Source organism: Cervus elaphus, chromosome 9, assembly GCF_910594005.1.
Source record: "Cervus elaphus chromosome 9, mCerEla1.1, whole genome shotgun sequence".
Classification (NCBI taxonomy): Eukaryota; Metazoa; Chordata; class Mammalia; order Artiodactyla; family Cervidae; genus Cervus; species Cervus elaphus.
Genome location: NC_057823.1, coordinates 42,443,485 through 42,459,224, shown reverse-complemented (window position 1 = coordinate 42,459,224; position 15,740 = coordinate 42,443,485). Strand labels below are relative to the sequence as shown.

The window sequence follows — 15,740 nt, the reverse complement described above, 5'->3', positions numbered from 1 at the left end:
TTTGATAGACTCTATGTCCATTCACATCTGTATAAATGACCCAACTTTGTTCCTTTTTATGACTGAAAAATGTTTCCTTGTATATATGTATGACATCTTCATTATCCACTCACCTGGATTTAGGTTGTTTCCATATTCTGGCTATAGTAAATAGTACTATAATGAACACTGAGGGGCATGTGCCTTTTGAACTATAGTTTTTCAGAGTATATGCCCAGGAGTGGGATTGCTGGATTATATAGTAGTTCTATTTTTAGTTTTTTGAGGAAACTCTGTACTGTTCTCCATAGTGGCTATATCCATTTACCTTCCCGCCAATAGTGCAAGAAGGTTGCCTTTTCTCCACACTCTCTCCAGCATTTGTTGTGTGTAGATTTTTTGAAATGGCCATTCTGATTGGTGTGAGGTGATACCTCATTGTAGTTTTAATCTACATTTCTCTAATAATTAGTGATATTGAGCAATTTTTCGTATGCCTCTTGGTCATCTGTATATCTTTCTTGGAGAAATGTCTATTTAGGTCTTCCACACAGTGAGGTTTTTTGTTGTTGTTGCTGTTGTTGTTATCGAGCTGTTTGTATATTTTGGAGGTTAATCCCTTGTCAGTTGCTTCTTTTGCAAACATTTTCTTTTCTCCTGTTCTCAGGGTTGTCTTTTCACCTCATTTTTGGTTTTCTTTGCTATGCAAAAGCTTTTAAGTTTAATTAGGTCTCACTTGTTTATTTTTGTTTTTATTTTCATTACTCTAGGAGATGGTCAAAAATGATCTTCCTGTGATTTATGTCAGAGTGTTCTTCCTATGTTTTCCTCTAAGAATTGCATAGTGTCTGGTCTTATGTTTCAGTTTTTAATCTATTTTGAGTTTATTTTTGTGTGTGGTATAAGGTTCTAATTTCATTCTTTTACATGTAGCTGTCAAGTTTTCCAGTCTCTCGTTGAAGAGACTGTCTTTTCTCCACTGTATATTCTTGCTTCCTTTGTCGTAGATTTGGTGCCCATAGGTGCGTGGGTTTACCTCTGGGCTTTCTATCCTGTTCCATTGATCTATATTTCTGTTTTGTGCAAGTACTTTACTGTTTTAATTACTGTAGCTTTGTAGTATAGTAGCTTAACCAAACCCCAGGAGACAGTGAAGGACAGGGAAGCCTGGCGTGCTGCAGTTCATGGGGTTGCAAAGAGTGAGACATGACTGAGTGACTGAACAACAGCTGAAGTCAGGGAGCTTTATTCCTCTAGCTCCATTTTTCTTTCTCAAGATTACTTTGGACATTTGGGGTCTTTCACTTTTCCATACACACTGTAACATTTTTTGTCCTAACTCTCTAAAAACTGTTGTTTGTAATTTGATAGAGATTACATTGAATATGTAGGTTGCTTTATGTAGCATAGTCATTTTTCACAATATTGATTCTTCCAGCCCAAGAACGTGGTATATTTTTCCATTTGTTAGTGTCATCTTTGATTTCTTTCATCATCAGTGTTTTCTTATTGATTTATAAATACAGGTCTTTTGCCTCCTTGTGCTCAGTTAAGTAGTCCTATTCAACTCTTTGCAACCCCATGGACTGTAGCCCACCAGGCTCCTCTGTGCATGAAATTTTCCAGTCAAGAATACTGGAGTGGCTTGCCATTTCTTACTATAGCTTTCACCTCCTTAGGTGAGTTTATTCTTAGGTATTTCACTCTTTTTTGTTGCAATGATAAATGACATTGCTTCCTTAATTTCTCTTTCTGATCTTTCATTGCTAATGTATAGGAATTCAAGAGATTTCTGTGCATTAACTTTGTATCCAGTAGCTACCAAATTCATCAATTAGCTCTAGTAGTTTTCTGGTGGCATCTTTAGGATTTTTTTTACTGTAGGGTATCATGTCATCCACAAACAATAACAGTTTTACTTCTTCTTTTCCAACATGGATTCCTTTTCTTTGTTTTTCTTTTCATAGTGCCATGGCTAGCTCTTCCAAAATTATGTTGAATAACAGTGGTGAGAGTGGACATCCTTATCTTATTCCTGATCTTAGAGGAAATGCTTTCAGGTTTTTCACCAGTGAGAATGATGTTTGCTGTGGGTTTGTCATATATAGCATTTATTATGTTGAGATAGGTTCCCTCTATGCTCATTTTCTGGGTACTTTTTTTTTTTATCACAAATGGGTGTTGAATTTTGTCAAAAGCTTTTATTGTACCTATGAGATGTTCATATAGTTTTTATTCTTTAATGTGTTAACATGGTGTATTACATTCATTGATTTGTATGTATTGAAAAACCCTTGCATCCCTCAGATAAGTCCCACCTGATCACGGTATATAATCTTTTTAATGTGTTGTTGGATTCTGTTTACTAGTATTTTGTTGAACATTTGCATCTATGTTTCTCAGTGATATAGGTCTGTAATTTTCTTTTTCATGATATTTGGTTTTTATTACAGTGATGGTGGACTAGAGAGTGAGTACACTTCTCTTACTATTAAAAAGAAGCCTGCTTTTCCTTTCTGTTAAACTTCATTTTCTTTGAAACTGACAGTCACAGATACAGAATGCAATTTGGAAATTGACCAGAAGCCAGACTTATGATGGAACAAAATTCTATAATCAGATCCCTGATTCTCTCAGTTTAATTTTTTATAATCAGGAAAGTTCTAGGGCTTGGATTGATCATGATCTGACATGCAAATTTCCTGAGTTCTCCAGAAGAGAAAGGAGGTGCCAAGAAGGTTGAAAGCCCCTTACAATGGAAAGGTTTGGCCTCTCCAGTGAGGCCAGGTAGCATAAGCATGCTATATATGTCTATGTGGAGTACTAGGACTACCTATCCCAGCCCTCTGAGCCAGAGCAAGATTCTCTAAAGCCTTCTGTTTTGCCATTCACGTACATGTAGAGCAATGTAATCCTCACCTACATTCAGAGAAGTGTATGTTGTGCATATTACCCTTAGTTTTATTCTCATTAATTAAAATCATTATTATGAGAATCAGTCAAACACTGAATGATGAAGCTACAACCAGAGGAACCAGTGACTTGAATGATTATATAATGGTTACAGAATAATTCATCAGAGACCAAAGCCCATGATTCAGTTAATCAAATTTTTCACTATGTACATTGTACAAATATAGCATTTCTTGGACTAGTCTTTTCCCACTAGTACCAAATCCTCAGAAATAGTATATTCTCTTGTTTCTATATAAGAGTTCATGTAAAATATCTCAGACTATGAGCCTCATACCTGCTTACTGACATTATTGAGAGAAGTCATCTCTTCAATATTAGTGTTTAAAGTTCAAGAAACATTGTTAGATATTGACACACAGGACTACTAAGCAAAGAGTAGAACTTGTTAAATACAAAGTAAATCAGATTTGCAGAGGAAGGGAACCTTTTCTTTCTATTCTGATGTAGAGATTTCTGGATAGTATTCAGAAACTCTCAAATTTGGAAGTTATAATTACTTAACAATATAGATTGTGAATCAGGAAAAATTTAATTTTGGTGTCCCCTATTTGCTTTTCTTTTTCTGTTTCCCTAGAATCCAGTTTCTCATGATTTCTTTTTTCCAATCTGATCAATGAAGATTCGCCTTGAGGTTTTCAATGATTCACTAATTTACCCTTCTAAGGGCTGTTTGTATTTCAAAATTAAAAAAACAGGGTCATAAAGTTCCTAATTTAGAAGATACTTAATTGGAATTTGTTGTCATTAGAATTACTCTACATAAATAGGCATTTATGAATTGTCATGCATAAAGTAAAAGATTTTGTTTTAACCAAACAGAATTCAGATAACATCAGGCATTGATGATATACAAAGATTTATTGAATGAATTAATAAATTGTCAATATTCTATCATTTGAAAACCACATATTAAGCTTAAAATGTATGCTGGTCAAAGTACTGAGATAAGGGCTGATTTTTCCATATTTTCTGTGCTTTTTTCTTTCTTTTTAAAAATGTTCCAAATGTATGACTTTAACTTTTTAATACATCATAGCTCCACAAAAGAAATCTAAATAAACACCAAAATTCAATAATTTGTACAATATTTCTCCATCCAATTTGAGATTTTTTATTTTCCATAGATTCTTCTTTCCACCTCAAGAAGACTCTTCAAAATTTCATTTAGTTTAGATTTGGTACTGATGAAAACTTTTTATATTTGCTTGTCTGAGATAATTTTTATTTACCTTCTATTCTAATTGAGTAGAATATCCTAAGTGCAGGACAGTATTTTTGATGAGTGTATGTACATGCTCAGATGTGTCCAGCTCTTTGCTACCTCAAGAACCATAGCCTGTCAGACTCCTCTGTCCATAGAATTTTCCAGGCAAGATTACTGGAATGGGTTGCCATTTCCTATTCCAGGGCATATTCCTGACCAAGGGATCAAACCTACATCTCTTCTGTCTCCTGCCTTGCCAAGCAGATTCTTTACCACTTGAGCCATCTGGGAATTGCCCAGATGAATTTTGATGAATACAGATGCAAAAATTCTCAAAAGAATACTCACAAACCAAATACAATCATATGTTAAAAGAACTATGTACCATGATTGTGTTGGATTTATTCAAGGAACACAAGAATGGTTCAATGTTTGCATATCAATCAGTGAGACATACAAAATTAGCAAGAGGAAGGATAAAAATAATGTGATCATCTCAACAGATGAGAAAAATGCATTTGATAAAATTTAACCTCCATTCATGATTAAAATCCAGATTAAAACTTTTACCAAACTGGGTATAGAGGGAATATAGAATGGGAAAGACTAGAAATCTCTGCAAGAAATTATAGATACCAAGGGAATATTTCATGCAAAGATGGGCACAATAAAGGACAGAAACAGTATGGACCTAACAGAAGCAGAAGATATAAACAGGAGGTGGCATGAATAGACAGAAGAACTTTACAAAAAAAGATCTTCATGACCCAGATAACCACAATGGTGTAATCATTCACCTAGAGCCAGATATCCTGGAATGTGAAGTCAAGTGGGCCTTAGGAAGCATGACTATGAACAGGGCTAGTGAAGGTGATGGAATTCCAGTTGAGCTATTTTAAATCCTAAAAGATGATGCTGTGAAAGTACTGCACTCAATATGACAGAAAATTTGGAAAACTCAGCAGTGGCCACAGGACTGGAAAAGGTCAGTTTTCATTCCAATCTCAAAGAAAGGAAATGCCAAAGAATGCTCAAACTACCACACAGTTGCACTCATCTCACATGCTAGCAAAGTAGTGCTCAAAATTCTCCAAGCCAGGCTTCAACAGTACATGAACTGTGAAATTCCAGATGTTCAAGTTGGATTTAGAAAAGGCAGACGAACCAGAGTTCAAATTGCCAACATCTGTTGGATTATCACAAAAGCAAGAGAGTTCCAAACAAATATCTACTTCTGCTTTATTGACTATGCCAAAGCCTTTTACTGTGTGGATCACAAAAAACTGTGGAAAATTCTGAAAGAGATGGGAATATCAGACCACCTGACCTGCCTCCTGAGAAATCTGTATGCAGGTCAGGAAGCAACAGTTAGAACTGGACATGGAACAACAGACTGTTTCTAAATTGGGAAAGGAGTACATCAAGGCTGTATTTTGTCACCCTGCTTATTTAACTTATATGCAGAGTACATCAAGTGAAATGCCAGGCTGGATGAAATACAAGCTGGAATCAAGATTGCGGGGAGAAATATCAATAACCTCAGCAATGCAGATGACACCACCCTTACGGCAGAAAGTGAAGAAGAACTAAAGAGCCTCTTGATGAAAGTGAAAGAGGACAGTGAAAAAGTTGGCTTAAAACTCAACATTCAGAAAACTAAGATCCCTGATAGAGGGAATATAAGTGAGCATAATAAAGGCCATTTATGAGAAATCCACAGCTAACATCATACTCAATGGTGAAAAGATGAAAGCTGTTTCTCTAAATTTAAGAACAAGGCAAGAATGCTCATTCTTGCCACTTCTATTTAACATAGTATTGGAAATTCTAGCCAATGCAGTTAGGTAAGAAAAAGAAATAAAATACATCTATATTAGAAGAGTAGAAGTAAAACTGTTCCTATTTGCAATACTTTATATAGAAAACCCTAATGTCTCCAAAGAGTCTATTAAAATAAATAAATTCCTCACAATTGCAGGATATAAGATTAATATTCAGAAATCTTCTTTGTTTCTGTACATTAATACTAGTAATGCAATACTTTATATAGAAAACCCTAATGTCTACAAAGAGTCTACTAAAGTAAATAAATCCCTCCTAATTGCAAGATATAAGATTAATATTCAGAAATCTTTTGTGTTTCTGTACACTAATCCTCAAAAAGGGAACATTTTAAAAAAATCTTGTTTAAAATTACATCAAAAAGAATTAAAATATCTGGGAATAAATTTAACCAAGATGGTGAAAGATGTATACTAAGAAAATTATACAACATTGATGAAAGAAATTGAAGATGATACAAAGAAATTGAAAGCTATCCTGTGATTTTGTATTAGAATAATTAATATTGTTAAAATGAGTATTCTAATCAAAGCAATCTACAGATTTAATGCAATCTCTATCAAAACACCTGTCAGGGAATGTTTAACAGTAGGATTCCTGTGTGCTGTTTTCTGTCTCTCATGAGCCCTCTGTTCCTTATCAGTTTCTACAGGAACAAGTGGAGTGGCACGCTGCTCTCAGGACTGAGGTCATGAGATGGAATGCATGCATGGATTTCCTTCATTAGCTTTTCCATACAGTGAAAGTGATTATTTAAGACCCTCTTTCTTTTGATATGGATTGTCTCCTGGCTTTATGACCCCTATTACTCCTTGTTTCCTTGGTAACTTGTAAGTCTGGTCTTTTGATCTTTATCTTTGCTGAAGAAGCTACCTTGTAAAACAGTATATATACTCACAGAATTCAATAAAGCGCCCTCCTTCCACTAGAGACCTGAGTCCCCATGTCCTCCTTTCTCTCTCTCTCTCTCTCTTTCTCTATGTCTCTTTCTGGCTGATTCTCTGGAGCATGGAAGCCTGCCGAGCTCACTTTCTTGCCCGGGCTTTCAAGACCTCTTTGAGAGGACGCCCTGTGCCTACATGAGTGGTGCAAGCGCTGTCCTGGGGCTTTATTGGTTCTCTGCATAACCCAAAAAATATTAGCCTCTTTCTCTCTTTTGCTTTCTTATCGTCGACTCTGGACCACCAGGTTCCGGTCCATTAAAGGACCGCAACAAACACCCATGACTTTTTTCACATAACTAAAACAAATAATCCTAAAATTTATATGGAACCACAAAAGACCCAGAATTTCTAAAGCTCTCTTGAGAAAAAAGAACACAGCAGTATCACTCCCCCAGACTTCAGAGTATACTACTTATATACAGTAATTAAAACGGGTTTGTCCTGGCACAAAAAACAGACACATAAGTCAATCAAACAGAAAAGAGAATCTAGAAATAAATTCATGTATCTATAGCCAGCTAATCATTGGCAAGAATATACCAACAAATTTTCCTGGTAAAATAGGACATTTACATGTAAAACAATGATATTAGAAAAAATTTTCACATTGGACATAAAAATAAAATGATTTAAAGACCTAATTGTAAAATTTGTAACCATAAATTCCTAAAAAAAATATAGGCAAACACTCTTTGACATGTTACAACAACATTTTTTGCCAAAATAAATAAAAGCAAAAATAAGCAAATTGGATCTGATTAAACTTAAACATTTTGCACAACAAAGGAAATTATTTATAAAGTGGAAATACAACCTACAGAATGGGATAAAATATTTGCAAATGATGAGCTCAACCAAAGGCTAATATCCAAAATATATAGATACTTCATACAACTCAGTATCATAAAAACAAACAACCCAACAACAAAAAATGCACCTGAACAGACATTTCTTCAAAGACATACAGATGGCTAACAGACAAATGAAAAGATGTTCAACATCATAAATTATTAGATAAGCATAAATCAAGACAGCATTGAGGTATCATCTTACACCTGTAAAATGATCATTATCAAAACAATTGCAAACAGCAAAAGTTGGAAAGGATGTGGAGAAAAGTGGACCCTTGTACACTGTTGGTGGAAATGCAAATTGGTACAATCACTATGAAAAACAGTATGGAGATTCCTCATAAAACTAAAAATAGAACTACATATGATCCAGAAATTCCACTCCTTGATACTACATCTAGAGAAAACTAGAACATGTGTGCAAAGGACACAAGAACATGTATGCAAAAGAAAACAAGAGCATGTATGCAAAAGACACATGATGCTGTATGCTGTGTACATACAATATCACTATTCACATATCACATAGCCATATCACATAGCCAAGATATGGAAACAACCTAAGTGTTCATCAACAAATAAATGGATATAGAAGACATGAGATGTATGTGTGTAATACATAATATTAATAATATTCAGTCTTTAAAAAAGATCAAATTTGTTGCTACATCGGTGGATCTACAGAAACAATGAAAACAGTGACAGACTTTATTTTCTTAGGCTCTAAAATCACTGTGGATGGTGACCGCAGCCATGAAATTAAAAGATGCTTGCTCCTTGGAAGAAAAGCAATGACAAACCTAGACAGCATATTAAAAACCAGAGACATTACTTTGCCTACTAAGGTCTGTGTAATCAAAGCTATGGTTTTTCCAGTAGTCATGTACAGATGTGAAAGCTGAACAATAAAAAAGACTGATGGCCAAAGAACTGATGCCTTTGAACTGCTCTGGAGGAGACTTGAGAGTCCCTTCGACAGCATGGAGATTAAACCAATCAACCCTAAAGGAAAACAACCCTGACTATTCATTGGAAGGACTGATGCTGCTGCTGAAACTGAAGCTCCAATAGTTTGGCCACCTGATGGGAAGAGCTGACTCATTGGAAAAGACCCTAATGCTGAGAAAGACTGAAGGCAAGAGAAGGGGATGACAGAGGATTAAATGATTGGATGGCACCATCAACTCAATGGACATGAGTTTGAGCAAACTCCAGGAGATGATGAAGCACAGGGAAGTCTAGTATGCTGCAGGGGGTCCATGGGGTCACAAAGTCGCAAGCAGTCCATGGGGTGGCAAAGAGTCAGACATGACTGAGCAGCTGAACAACAACAAAGTAAGTCAGACAAAGACATAATGTTTGATATCACTTATATATGGAATTTAAAATATAATGCAAATGAATATATGCAAAAGATATTCACAGATATAGAAAACAAACTAGTGTTTCCCAAAAGGGAGAGAAAAAGAAGGAAGGGCATATTAGAGATATGGGATTAAGAGAGACAAACTACTATTATAAATAGATAACCAACAAGAAGATACTGTATAGCACTGGAATTATAGCCATTTTCCTGTAACAACTTTGGATAGAGTATAATCTGTAAAAATACTGAATCAGTATGCTGTACACTTGAAATTAATAAAGCATTAGAAGTCAAATATACTTTAATAGAAATAATAAAGTTTGAAAAATCAGAAAAAGCACATGACAGTCAACTAGGTGTTATCCCAGACAGGGTAGGTTATCAATACAAACAGCCAAGACATGGAAGCAATCTAAATGTACCTCGACAAATGAATGGATAAAGAAGATACAGTACATATATTCAATGATATATTACTCAGCCATTAAAAATAATGCCATTTGCAGCAACATAGATGCACATACAGATTGTTATCCTGAGTGAAGACAAATATTGTATGATATTGCTTATATATAGAATCTAAATAAAATGATACAATGAACTTACAAAACAAAAACAGATTCCCAGACCTACAGAGCAAACTTATGGTCAGCAGAGGGAAAGGGTCTAGAGGAGGGATAGATTAAGAGTTTGGGACTGACATGTACACATTGATGTATTTTAATGGATAACCAACAAGGACCTACTGTATAGCAAAGGGAGCTCTGCTCAATATTATGTAAAAACCTACATGGGAAAATCATTTGAAAAAGGATAGTTACATGAATAAGTATAACTGAATCACTTTGCTGTACACCTACAACTAATATAATATTGCTAATCAACTTCAAAATAAAATTAAAAGTTTAAAAAAATAACCATATTATCAACTATTTGAAGTTCAATGCCATTATTGACTTGTACTGTATTTTTCACTTAGCTTGTGTTAATCTGCTAACAGAAAAATTATAAGCTTAAGCAAATTTTTGTTTATGCATTTTTTGTGCATTTTTCTGAAAATAATTAGAGAGAGATACATTTACAGATATTGGATTGAGACATTCAGGGGTGTTATCTGGCAGACACCCTTGTTACTTTTGCCATGCCTGCTTTTTTGGTGTCACTATTATGCTTGTCTTGTTATTATCACAACCTCAGACATCATGTCCATGTTCAAAGTAATTATAAAAGGGAAAGTAGATGCCATTTATGCTGAATATATTTATTAGAAAAGAAAAAGATTTCGTAGGAAGCTCCAGGTCATCTCATTGAACATCTAATGATATGCCTACCTACAAGGGATATTAGAGCTGATTATATTGCTAAAATAAATAAAATCAAAGTTATATTAGTAAGGAATCTTGAGGAACGGATACGGATCATGCAAATGACAGTGTTTCCAATTCACTAATAGAGAAAAAAAGACAAGGAGAAAAGCCTTTCCTAATCGTTTCCCATTACTTATTAACAATCTCTCTTATTCACAAGCCCAGAGTTTACTTAGACACTGCTAAGACAGGACAGGAAAGTCAGTAACAATACGGTTCTGAATTGATAATGGATTTTATGTTCATTATTTGATTGCTTTCTCACTACCATCTCTGTTTATCAAACACTGATTGCTATCAGACCTCTAAGCCATTAATTTAAAAAAAAAAAATGAAAGAAACCTATTAACATAATTTACCATCTTAGAAATCTAACCAAAAAATTTAAAGGTTATCTCAACAATTTCAAAAATTCATTTGATACTATTTAGCCACATTAATAATAAAAATTCTCATAAAATGTATTATAATTCAGAACTTCCTTATTTTGATAAAAGCAATATATCAAAAGCATACAGAAAAGTTAATGAAAAAAAAAAAACAAGAAAAAGGCAGGAGTTGTAAAAAATGAAAAGAAATAGAAAAGTATTTTTTGTAGTTTATATGTTAATTATATGTAAAACCCAGTAGCATTAACTTAACAAACCATTAAATAACAAATTTAACAAGACTGGTAGACACAAAACGATCTTACAAAATTCAATAACATTTCAACAACACTAGGCTAGAGAATAATGTACTTTATTTGGTATTATAAATAGTACTTAGAAATCAACCTAAGCAAAGAATCAAAAAAAAAAAAAAATTACAACTCTTTTAAAATACACTAAAATTTTGAATAGAGTTATACACAACTGTTTTGACTGGAATAGTGGTTGCATCAACATAGCTTTTTGTACTGAAATTAATCTATATATCCAATGCTTTCCCAATCAAAATTCAAGCTGACACTTTTGATTAACTCAACTAATTTAGTTTTTAATAAATATGAGAGGTAAAAGTCCTCAAAAAGTTAAATCAATTTTGAAGTGAGGAATAAAGAGGACATGTTCTGAGCATAGTTAATGGGCATTGTTAACATCTATTCCATCTTCTTTCTGGAAAAAGGAAAGTGATGACTGCCTTCCTCAGAATCATTTGCCACCAATATTGAAGCTGCAAATTATATGCTGCTGAAAGTGTGAAGAAGCCTTTTTGTGGTTCTTCCTCCAAAAGTCAGGTTCACAGACAAGAAGTTTTTGTGCATCAGCCTTCTGGTGTCCATTCTTAAGCCTCATAAACAGTACTGGTAGGGAAATTTTTAATATAGAATCACCCTAGAAACCGCTTAGGCAGGGTAGCTTGGTCAATTTTGTAGCATAAAGATATGTTTATAAAGAGGCCCAGGCTGCATACACACTGAGGAAACCAGATCTGAAAGAGACACATGCACCCCAATGTTCATTGCAGCACTGTTTATAATAGCCAGGACATGGAAGCAACCTAGATGCCCATCAGCAGATGAATGGATAAGGAAGCTGTGGTACATATACACCATGGAATTTTACTCAGCCATTAAAAAGAATTCATTTGAACCAGTTCTAATCAGATGGATGAAACTGGAGCCCCTTATACAGAGTGAAGTAAGCCAGAAAGATAAAGAACATTACAGCATACTAACACATATATATGGAATTTAGAAAGATGGTAACGATAACCCTATATGCAAAACAGAAAAAGAGACACAGAAATACAGAACAGACTTTTGAACTCTGTGGGAGAAGGAGAGGGTGGGATGTTTCAAAAGAACAGCATGTATAGTATCTATGGTGAAACAGATCACCAGCCCAGGTGGGATGCATGAGACAAGTGCTCCGGCCTGGTGCACTGGGAAGACCCAGAGGAATCGGGTGGAGAGGGAGGTGGGAGGGGGGATCGGGATGGGGAATAAGTGTAAATCTATGGCTGATTCATATCAATGTATGACAAAACCCACTGAAATGTTGTGAAGTAATTAGCCTCCAACTAATAAAAAAATTAAAAAAAAAAAAAAAAAAAAAGAGGCCCAGGCTGAAAGCCAAAACTAGAGCCAATCCAGTGATTTTGTAGGTACCAAAGTCTTTACATTTAAAACCCATCCTACTAAAATCATTCTACTATGGTTTATATTTATTATATCAAGCCTCTGTGATGTCATAGAGAATAACATCACACCAGATATCAAGACGTACTACAAAGTCATAATAATAAAATCTATATGCTGCTAGTAAAGGAATACAAGACATAAACCAACCATATGTAGACACTCCATATATAATATAGAAGTAATTATAGTTCAATGGGAAAAGAATATATCTTCTAGTAATTGAAGTTGCAAAATCTGGGTCATTTTTTTGAGAGAAAAAAAAGCAAAATCCCTAACTTAATCCACATACTAATAGAGATCAAAGATCTAATGAAGAAAATCAGTACAAAAAAATTCAGAGTAATAGCTTTGCTACATAAAAATGGGAGAAAACTTCTTCCTAAGGAATTACCCAAGAGAAAAGAAAACATCTATCCACAAAAGTATTTAAACATGAATATTTATAGTAGCTTTGTTCATTATAGCCCAAAATAGGAAGTAACTCAAATACTATGGATAGAAGAATGCATAATCATATTCTTGTGTATTTGCACCTAAACAGACTCTGGAATATTCAGTAACAAAAAAGAATGAACTTTTGTCACATGCAACAGTATGGATGAATCTTTTCATTAATGTTGACTGAAAAGCAAGCAAAAAAAAAAGTACATATTTTATTAGCTCATTTGCAAAAAAAAAAAAAAAAAACATGGGAATAGAAGAGTACTTTGAGGTGATTGAGAAGAGGCATGAGGAAAATTTCTGGGATGATGAAAAATTATGTCATGATTGGTGTGTTCTATAGGTATACACATGTTCTATGACTATACACATATTCTATAGATATATACCACGTTCCATAGGTATACACATTTGTAAAACTCAACAAGTGTTGCACTTAAAATTTGCTCATTTTGCCATATGCAAATTTTGCCTTAATACAGAAATCAATTAAAGGAAATTTATCTTAAAAGAACCAAACCACAAATCATGAGGCAAAAACTTGACAAATTTTATTACATCAACATTTAGGACTTCAGGTATTAATAAATAAAAATGTAGCAAGTAGATGGATGCCTAGTAAGATTAGGTATTTGTTATGGCTAGCAAACTTGAATCAGTCTCCTGAACCTCTTCCTAGGCTTGTCTGTGCACTTCTCCATAAAATCCAGTTTTAGTAAAAATCCTGCCAAGGTGCTTTAACCAGAACCCCACCAAGCTCCTTGTTCTCCACTATCCACCAAGAGATTTCTGATCATCATGGCCTGTCTTCAACAAGAGTTCTGTTAGGTCAGTTGAGCCAGAACCACTTTTAACCCTATTTCCTCTTAGTAAATTTTCATCCACTGACCCCTACCCTGTTCCTTGACTGTAAATTTCTTTCAGCCTCATCTCTCTCCCCAGCTATAAAATCAAGTCTTCCTTGCCATCTTTAACAAGTGTCATTACTTTTTTCTTTAACCTGGCTAACACTCAAGAGGTGAGTCTACAATATTCAAAAGGTGTTTGTTAATCCACAAGAATTCAAGAAACCAAAGAGGGAGGAAAAGATGAGCAAAAAAGTTTCTGTTTGTTTGGGTATTTTATTTTGCTTTAATTTATTTCTGACTGGAGGACAATAGCTTTACAATACTGTGTTGATTTCTGCTGCACAACGTGAATAAGCCGTAAGAACACACACATCCTTTCCCTGTTGAGCCTCCCTCCCACCCAACTCCTCAATTCCCAGCCCTCTAGGTCATCACAGAGCACCATATGTAAAAAGCTGGCTAGTGGGAAGCAGCTATGTAGCACAGGGAACTCAGCTTGCTGCTCTGGGAGCAGAGGATTTGGACAGTAAACATTTAAAAGAAGCTTCAGAGCCTAAGAAGCATCTGAATAGATACACAAAATCACCAATGAACAACCAGAGAAATGAAAATTAAAATAACAATTGGTTACAAATTTACGTTTAAAATATATGGCAAAATTAGAAAACATGCATTTTTCAAGTATAGGAACAGATGTGAAGATCCAAAAACTCCAGAAAGGGAGAGTAGAAGGTGTAGCCTCCCGGTAAAGAAATGGGGTATATTCCAGGTCACTCCTTCCAAAGGGATATAAGAGGTATGTTTTAGATATCCACAGCAGGACTTTGGTAGGCAGGTTGGCAATGAATGGATGGTGTGAAGCAAGCTCAGATAAGAGGTTACAAGGCAGATACTCTAATAAATATAGATCTCAAAGATATTGATGAGTATAGAAGAAAACGGACTAAGTTGATACTAAGTTATTGTTTGCATCTATTAACATTTCAAAGACTCAGATCCAAACACTCTAAGGCTACACATGAAATAAATTAAAATTAGTACTTATGGGAAGAGGAGTGAGATTGGGAATTAGGGAGGAAGGAGAAAACATAATGAGAATGGTCTTACATAGATGGCTCAGTGGTAAAGACTCTGCCTGTCAATGTAGGAAATGTGGGTTTGATTCTCAAGTTGGGAAGACCCCCTGGAAAAGGAAGGGCAACTAACTCCAATATTCTTGCCTGGCAAATCTCAAGGACAGAGGAGACTGGCGGGCTACAGTCCACGAAGTCACAAAAGAGTCAGACACCGCTTAGTGACTAAACAACAAGATACCACTCCTTAGTCTTCCTGTTAGTGGTGATTCCTTTGTTCCTTTTGCTGCTTTTAAAGCACCTGCCACTTTATTAGAACCTAGATGAAAATAACAATGCAAAATACTTTTCAATGGTCACAAAGAGTAGTTTGTCTTGAAAATCTTTAACACATTCTTTCTACTTTTTGGAAAGCAGAAAAGCACCACTAAGTCATCAAATTCTACACTTAATTATTAACTAATGAGAATAAAAAGAAAAAACCACATGATCATCTACACATGAAAAATTCATCTGCTTCAAAGTCAGGTACTTCAGTCTCTGATGCCTGGCTAAGCACTTGGCGCTGAACACAATTTTAAAAGTAAGGGCACAATGGTGAGATGGTAAATAAATTTCCTCTTAAGGTACTTTTTCCTTTTCTTTAGTCAATTTACTACCTCCCCTTTCTGAATACAGAGGCATACTAAAGCCTTATTCTCTGGGGAATATCCAAGCTTTTAAT

General features: G+C 34.8%; 1 protein-coding gene across 1 annotated transcript in view; it reads right to left on the bottom strand.

Annotated features, from left to right (window-relative positions):
- Positions 1-15,740, bottom strand: part of GCSAML (germinal center associated signaling and motility like) — a 49,123-nt gene that overhangs the window by 21,988 nt on the left and 11,395 nt on the right. The window lies entirely within an intron of this gene.